The sequence below is a fragment of the Schistocerca americana genome, chromosome 8 (assembly GCF_021461395.2).
Source record: "Schistocerca americana isolate TAMUIC-IGC-003095 chromosome 8, iqSchAmer2.1, whole genome shotgun sequence".
Taxonomy (NCBI): Eukaryota; Metazoa; Arthropoda; class Insecta; order Orthoptera; family Acrididae; genus Schistocerca; species Schistocerca americana.
The window spans coordinates 342,257,105-342,265,824 of NC_060126.1; the positions used below are offsets into that span (position 1 = coordinate 342,257,105).

At 44.9% G+C, this 8,720-nt stretch overlaps 1 non-coding gene across 1 annotated transcript; it reads left to right on the forward strand.

Moving 5' to 3' along the window:
• Window positions 1-1,654: 1,654 nt before the first annotated feature.
• Window positions 1,655-1,727, forward strand: Trnaa-cgc. Its single transcript has one exon. It is a non-coding gene; the product is annotated as a tRNA-Ala (tRNA).
• Window positions 1,728-8,720: the final 6,993 nt, after the last annotated feature.

An 8,720-nucleotide genomic window follows, 5' to 3' on the forward strand; every position in this document is an offset into this window, starting at 1 on the left:
CTACCAAACACCAGTCTTGAGACTATGCAACGGCTCGTCAGAGTAGTGATAGGGGATTTTCTGATGCATGGTATCATGAGTTCTGTGATTTCACATACCCAGAACAACTGAAACAAACCTCGCCTGAAGAAATGGGATATTGAAGATCCAAAGTCCTGATTCAACTTCACTCTGACACCACGGGCAGGAAACACGCGGAAATTTTCCTGGTTGCTTTAACTTTTGCACGACTGGAAATCTGCAAGGATACAGATGCAGCTCGTTTTTGATAATGTTTGGACGTGACGATCTCTTAGTTCCCACTTTTACAGATAAACTGCCTTGAGATTTCGGCGGACCGTAATGATTCAGAAAGGCTTCGGATACTTATCGGAAGTCTTTTCGAATCATTACGGTTTTTGTTCGCTACAGAGCTCGTTTCAGCCCATTTTTCCACTAAGTTTTGTATTGAAGATACTGTTGGAAGTTGGCGAAACACTTCCAGTCCCAATCTCTTGCGCTACGTAAACATTTTACACGAATTGTGCTTCGCCTAACATTTGGCAATGAACATAAGCTGTTTTATCGTACCCACAGTTTTATGTTGCTTTCAGCTAGGCATTAAAGATGCTTCTATCACTTACTCGAAAGTAATGGCACAGTGAAGTACTTGGAACAGAGAGTGCTCTAAATGTGCATGCGCAGAGTTGTGACAGCATCCAATTGGTGCATCGAAGCCACGGTTTTGATATTTTTCGAGTCGGCTTCACATTTCCAACAATTTATTTTAGTAAGGTGCAGGTAAGACTGGGTGGGGCTGAGTGAATCGTTCTGCGCAGAGAGAGAGAGAGAGAGAGAGGGGGGGGGGGGGGGGAGAATGGTTGCGACGTCGCCAGATTGCCCTTTCAGTGCCGTCACCGCTACACCACCAGGCGTCTCCTGGGTGGGCTGCTCAGCGGTCGCACGCCTAGCGATCAGTAAGAGTTTGGCCATTCCAGTGGATATGCTATACTCCTAGTAGAGAATATTCCACTTATACTTTAATTTCGTATTTCAGTCATAGTTCCTGGATAGTTTTTCTCCCTATTTTGGTGGACTCCAATCCGCTTTTGCTAAACTGATTTTGATAAAGTCTACACGACTGTAGAAATAATGCGTTTTTCGTCCTATAAACATTGCCAAGACCAAGTGGAAGCATTTGAGAGGGAATCCCCAAATTTTCATTTCTATTGCCATGAACACGCAGTTACTGCCCGGATTTATGTTTGTAGCAAGCAATATCGTAGCCACGTAAATCATCAATATGCTACCGATTTTGTAGAAAATCCAATTGTCTGCCACTACTTCAGAACGACCACAGACTGCAAGAAACCTTCCACGCACAGAAATAATTTTAACGATGCAAGTGAAAGTACTTACTCAAACGAACGCAAAAGAAATCAAAATGCATTTTAGTAGGAACTTGACTCTACAAAAATTATAAATGATCCATTTTAGCTAAGTATACCTGGATAGCAAGACATCTATGGACCTATGCAAGAAAGGCCGCATTGATCAATGAGTAATTACACTGAAATACGTCAGTGAAAATATAAACGACCTACTATGGGTTCCTCAACAGTGACATTAACGAATCAGCATTTTGTACTGATTGGAATCTGTTTGAGTTTAACCGAGCGAGGTGGTGCAGTGGTTAGCACACTGGACTCGCATTCGGGAGGACGACGGTTCAATCCCGTCTCCAGCCATCCTGACTTGGGTTTTCCATGATTCCCCTAAATCGTTTCAGGCAAATGCCGGGATGGTTCCTTAGAAATGGCACGGCCGATATCCTTCCCCATCCTACCCTAACCCGAGCTTGCGCTCCGTCTCTAATGACCTCGTTGTCGACGGGACGTTAAACACTAACCTCCTCCTCCTCCTGTTTGAGTTTAAGAGGGTCCCCTTTGGTTTGACTACTGGCGCAGCCGTCCTTACTCGTTTGATGGATAATATTCTTGGAGACTTGAAATTAGTCTGTGTTTATAATTACCTGGACGATTTGGTAATTTATAGTCGTTCGTTTCAAGAGCATTTGGAACATATCCAGCAAGTTTTTGCTAGGTTGCAGGGGGCCGGTTTGACTGTTACACCCAGTAAGGTGACATTAGCCAGGCAGCAGGTCATCTAGTATCAGGTGAGGACTAAGGCATTGAGGGCTCTGCCGCTGCCTACTGATAAAAGCGGAATTGCTAGGTTTATAGGTACGGCGAATTATTTTAGGCTTTTTAACCCTAATTTTCTTCAGCTGGTGTCTCTTTTAAATGAACTGCACCGAAAAGCGGTGCGTTTTGAATGGGGACCTGCCCAAGAGGCCGCTTTTGAGCACATTAAGGCAGCTATAGCCAGTCCTCCGGTTCTTGGACTGCCTGATTTAAAAAAGAAATTTATTGTCCAAACCGACGCATCTACTGCGGGAATTTCGGCAGTCCTCCTCCAGGAGTTCCAGGGTCAAAGGCAGCCATTAGCATACTCGTCTCGTCGGTTAACCAGCGCCGAGCTCAAATATTCTTTTTACGAATGTGAGGCATTGGCCGTCTTATTAGCGCTGGAGAAGTACCGGTTCTATCTCGAACACAGATTATTTCAGCTAGAAACTGACAATCAAGCCTTAAGCTGTGTGCAGACCCCGTAAAACCGGCCGTATCGCGAGGTGGGCGGTACTCATTTCGGCGTTTCAGGTCGAGGTTAAACACATTAGGGGCACTGAGAATGTGATCGCGCACGTTCTCAGCCGTATGTTTAGTCAACATCAACCTAGTGAGGACGCCCAAGAAACTGAGGAGGGCCATCTTAGTTGTGTCGTGTTAGGCGGTATTCCTCATTTGTTTAGTGACACTGCCGACCATCAGGATCAGAACCCCACTTGGGGACCCGTTAAGAAACGGCTCTCAGCAGGAGAACGTTTGGATGAATACGTTATCAGCAAAGGCATTTTATGTAAAAGGGTAGGACGTGCCAGGGAGATTAAGATCTGTCTGCCAGCCACATTAGTATACCGGTTTTCCATTAATTTCACAACTGTTTGATTGGCGGCCATAAGACCTTGCAGAATATTAAGGAGCATCTGACTTGGCCGTCTACGGACCGAGACGTCAGAGAGATGGTTTCTAGGTGTCAGTTGTGTCATGTGGCCAAACCGAAGAACGCTCTTCAACAGCGCTTCCTGAGTTCTGAGCGCGAATCCCGCCTCATGGACAAGCTCTTTATTGATTATGTGGGGCCCTTATCTCGCACCAAAGGAGGCCATCGGTACCTATTAGTTATTACTGGCGCGTTTTCGATGTTTACCTAGCTTCTTCCGAGTCGTGCTACCGCCATAGCGCATTTAACTAACGTATTTAGTGTTTTTGGACCCCCTAAGCAAATCGTTTGTGATAATGCGCCAGCCTTTCTTTCGGCCCCCTTCAAGGCCTTCTGTTTTCAAAGCGGTGTGAAGCACGTGACTACCACTCCGTATTATCCGCAGGGCTCCTTCGCGGAGAGGGTCAATCGAAACCTTAAATCCGCACTGATTATCTTTCATCAGAAGTCTCCCACTAAGTGGGATTTTAGTCTCCCTTGGCTTAGCTTCAATACCACCATCGATGAGGCTTTGAAGGCTACCCCGGTTTCCCTGATCGTTGATTATCCTATTAATTCCCCCCTTTCGAACTTACGGGGTGATTCAAGATCTAATTCCTGCGGACATTACCCCTCAGGCCGTCAAGGAAAACTGGAATCGTGCGAGGCGAGAAATTCTCAGGGCCCACAACAGACAAGCTGATAGTTATAACCGTAATCGACGAGCCTTCAGAGGTGAGCCGGGAGAGCAGGTGTGTGTCCGTAATTTTCCCGGGAGGGTGGTGCGTGTTGGCAACCTTGGTAAGATTACTCAACGTTTAAAGAGTCCGTGTACAGTTATGCGTATTTTAGGCCCAGGACAACTGTACCAGTAAGCAATACCGGGTCCATTTTAATCAAATTAAGTTTGGTTAGACCGCTAGTTGGGTTGCCCCCCAGGTCTGTATTTGAGAGGGGGAGGTTGAGCAGTTCTGCGGCTTGCGTTGGTGCCGTTGCTAATTTGGCATCGTTTAGTTGGTATAGTTACGGCTGTCGTCTTCTTCTTGTGTTGATTGGTGCCACTCTGTTTGCAAGTGTTGTCTGTGCACTAGTGGTGGCAGCGGCGGTTATCGATATGTAGTTACGCTGGTACTGTCTTTGGGGCGACGTTGTGGTGTTTCCGTGTCGTGTGAGTTGGCAGTTCGGTTGGGGAAGGACGAGGAGCCAGGTCCACGCAGCGCGGGAACACGCCGGGAGGACTGGCGACAAGCATGCACTGCCGGATGGAAGGGCTGTAGTCACGAGGGGTACAGCCCCGTTGTCAACCGGACCAGGAAGTTAAAGTTGAGTGGACCTTAATTCAATTAGTGAAACCTCCACCACTGTGAGATCTCGCCATTTGCTTGCATATTGCTGCTTGCTGTGTCACCGCGACGAAGAGCAGCGAGTGGAGTGTTTGGGGAAGGCGAATGTAATTAGCCTTCCTCCACTTCTTACTATTAATTCTTGCATTCTATATGTTATTATTTGTGAAGTTCAACCAGTGGTATTTCTCCTGCCTAGTGGCCGCTAACGCCTCAGTTACCTGCCCTGGAGCGTAGTGTATGTTATGGCAGTATACTTTTCCTCACCTTGCTGCTGCTGTCTGGTAAGGCGTGTAAGGCGTGCTGACTGCCGGTTCCGACATGGGTGTGTTATTCCATCGTTGCATTGGTCAGCAGACGTTAGGTAGATTTGGCAAATGATTATTGGTCATGCGTTTAAACTGCCACGAGTCTGAGTTACCACCCAGTGAAGTGAATGCAACTTTTGGCTGCCCGTCCCATCGCTTGTGAAGTTTTGAGGAACTTTCCCAGGCCGGTCCTTGGAGCAACAAATGAGACCCCCCTTCTCTTTGGTTTGGTCAGATCTGATGAATTTTTTTTTTTCAATTAATAACTGTAATTTCAAGTTTGAAGATGTTAAAGTGGTTCGTAAGAAATTGCTATTCAGGCCTTCAGCCGTGAAACTGTTTTTTAATTATTACTATTGAGGCCCTCAGCTGAGAATAAACACCAACTCGACAATCACGACGATAAACTGAGTAAATCAGTGCAGCATTCGCGCCTATTACCGGAACGCGAGTCTATCGGAGGATCCAAAGATGGCACAACGCTGCCACGGCTCACATCCTGGAACACCTGGATGCTGAGGGAAATGCGGACCTTGTGAACCATCCCAAACATCCCAGGGGATTTGCGCTAGTGGCAGCGTGCTTTGAAATGAGCTATTTGCTATGTAGTGAGTGGATCAAAGACATTCCTAAAAGGACTAGTTGCTTAGCAATATGTTTCCTGTCTTTCCACCTGCAGTCTGGATGTGGGTGGTCCTGATGGATGTGAACGATACCTGACACGCTTGAACCTGCACACCAGGGTTCTTGCCGTGTAGAAGCATTTCTAATCGTTCTTGCCAAATGCATGCCTGGGTTTTCCCGCTGGGTAAATGTTTTTATTGTTCCTACCAAACTAGTTGGCTTAACTTGAGTCTATAAGAACCCTGCCCCCTCCACTGTCATCCTCATTCTACTTCAGTTTGTGGGTTGTGTTGATGTGGGGGAAGAAGACCAAACTGTGAGGTCATTGGTCACATTGGAGTAGGGAAGGAAGGGGAAGGAAGTTGGCTGTGCCCTTTCAAAGGAACTATCCTGGGATTTGCCTAAAGCGATTTAGGGAAATCCCAGAAAACCTAAATTAAGATGGTCGGACGCGGGATTGGGCTGTGTCCTTTCAAAGGAACTATCCTGGAATTTAACGAAAGCGATTTAGGGAAATCACAGAAAACCTAAATTAGGATGGTCGGACGCGGGATTGAACAGTCGCCCTCCAGAATATGAGCCCAGTGTGCGGAACCACTGAGCCACCTCGCTCGGTCCAATTTGTGGTTATGATTTTCTGTGTCTGTTAATCGTCAGTCAGCAGTTGTGGTTGCTTGTGTGCTTATTACCGCTGTCAAATAAAGCACCATCATGAAACACTAATCACTATGAAGCAGCACTGTCAGTGGCAGCAAACGTCTGAGGCAGTCTGAGGAGGAATTGTCATGTAGGTACATATTTTCTTTCGTAGTATGGTTTCAAATTTGGTAGTTAAAACGAATATCGTGGCGTGTGTCTACCAAATCAGTATGTTAGTAGTATATTTTCGTTAAAACGAATTTCGTAGCTTGTGTTTATCAAATCAGTTTGTTAGTAGTAAAAAGTAGTAGAAAAATTTCGTGTCTTCCAAATTCTCCTCGTTGTTGTTACAACATTTATTAGGAAATGCTGGCCGACATTGATCATCAGCTGGAGGCTGAAAGAGGGCGGGCCAACAAGTCTGAGATCGTGGGGCAGCCTCCAATGGCAATTCAGTCAACACAGCAGCCATGTATGTACATAATATTCATGTTAAAAGAAATAATTGAAGTGTTCAAATTTCGTAGTACTGCATGCACTGACAAGTGTTAGTAGTGTACTAAAATTCTTCTTCGTGCTATTACAGCAAATATACTGACCAATCTCGATCAGTTGCTGGAGACTTTAGACAGGCAAGCAAACGAGTCTCACATTGTGGAGCAGTCTCCAGCGGCAATTGAGCTATCGCAGCAGTCGTGTAAGTACTTATTCTTTTTCATATTGTTGCATACAATTTTAAATCAGTATGTTGTTACAGCATCATAGGGGAGCTACTCCATTGGTTCCACGCTAGATTGGATGAGAAGAAATGGCAGTGGGTGGAAGAGATGGAGCAGGAGTTGCAGCTTCGTATGTTCGAGTCAGAGATGTCAGAATAGGTTGAGACGATACCCAATGACCTCAGGGTTTGGTTAAAATGGCTCTGAGCACTATGGGACTTAACATCTGTGGTCATCAGTCCCCTAGAACTTAGAACTACTTAAACCTAACTAACCTAAGGACATCACACACATCCATGCCCAAGGCAGGATTCGAACCTGCGACAGTAGCGGTTACGCGGTTCCAAACTGAAGCGCCTAGAACCGCACGGCCACACCGGCCGGCTGACCTCAGGGATAGGTGTCACTGTGGCCAGAGGGTGAAGTCAGTAATTTATGCACCCATCTTTATTCTTTGTACATATAATCAGTGTTCTTTCTTTGCAGCAGAAGCAGCAGGTGAGTTTATAACTGTGTACTAATTTTCGTTATTCCTTCTCTACAATCAGCAAGTCTGGGATGCTATCCATTCCATCGTCGCCACAGTACGCCGTGGCGCAAGTGTCATGGCAGGTGATGGCGGAATCACCAAAACATGGTCCTACCAGACACGCCTTGCCTGCTAGGATAAGGCTAGCAACTGCACGACTCGCTGTCCAAAGAGGAAAGCGACACGTTAGGTCAAAATATCGATAGTGTGGTGGCTGATTCTCATATGGGGTATTTTGTGGAGGCAGACCTCAAATAGCGCATTAGTGTGCCTGATGTGCACAGTGATTCCCGACTATGTCTTGAGCAACTAGTTCCACAAGGAAACTCCGCTCCAAAATTGATGACAAGGCTGGGGAACAAGTAGAGATACTTTCTTCGCTATCGTAATCGCCAGCAATTTCTCGGCTTAGAGATGGAGCTGGTTGAAATCAGACTTACTATCTCCCTTATGCAGTCAGCCTGGATGAAGGGATATATTGATTTAAACACAAAAATGAGGGCTTCTGCAAAGAATGATATTCAAAAAGATTTTTTAAAATTGATCAATAATGCAGTTTTTGGCAAGACAATGGAAAATTTGAGAAATATCCTTGAAATTCTTATTAGAACAAAATTGGATGGACATTATGGGATAAGGAAGTGTATTGCCAGGCCAAATATCTAACGGGTCATTATCTTTGACAAGAACTTAGTTGCTGTGGAGTTGGCAACGGTTGCAGTAGAGTTAATAAAACCTGTGCGTGTCTGTGTCTACGTCTTCTAACATTCTGCGTGGTGTCTGTTGTTCTATGTCGTGTCTCCCTACCACTTTCGCGCAACGACGCTCTGAGTGCGTTTTTTAGGGAATTGACTAGTTTGAACCTGGGACCTGTTGGTGATAAGGAGACGCCAGACCACACATGACATGTAGAGTTCAGAAGAGTTCAGTGAGACTAGCGATGATATAACCAAATGCTCAATGATTTCAGCATCAGCTCCATGCCCTCCCGGTAAAAGAATCTTAATACTAACTAAATTTAGTGGAAGGGGTTCAAGGCTTTCCTATTTTTAGTTAGCTGGTAAAATAACGTCGAAGAAGCAGTTAAGTATACTATTGGAAATTTTATTCTACTCACAAAACATTGTTTATAAATTGCACTATTGATAAAAGGAAATGTTTTAATACAAGATGATAAAAACCAACTGCGTTCAACAAAAATGTGAACGAATATTCCCTGAATGAGTTTCCGAGTTCTACAATGGATCGAAGGATGACCTATGCCATATGACATCTATAATCTAGATTTAAGTTAAGTTTCATAAAAGAAACAACTATCAAAATGGTCTACAGTGACCCTCAATTATCTTTAATTACTTATCTAAGTTGTCGTAAATTACAGTGGCTAATGTGGCTTCTCAATAATTATATAACAGAAAAATCATTGCATTTCAGATTTTAACTTACGTAGCAAATGTGAATACCATGAGCTTTAATT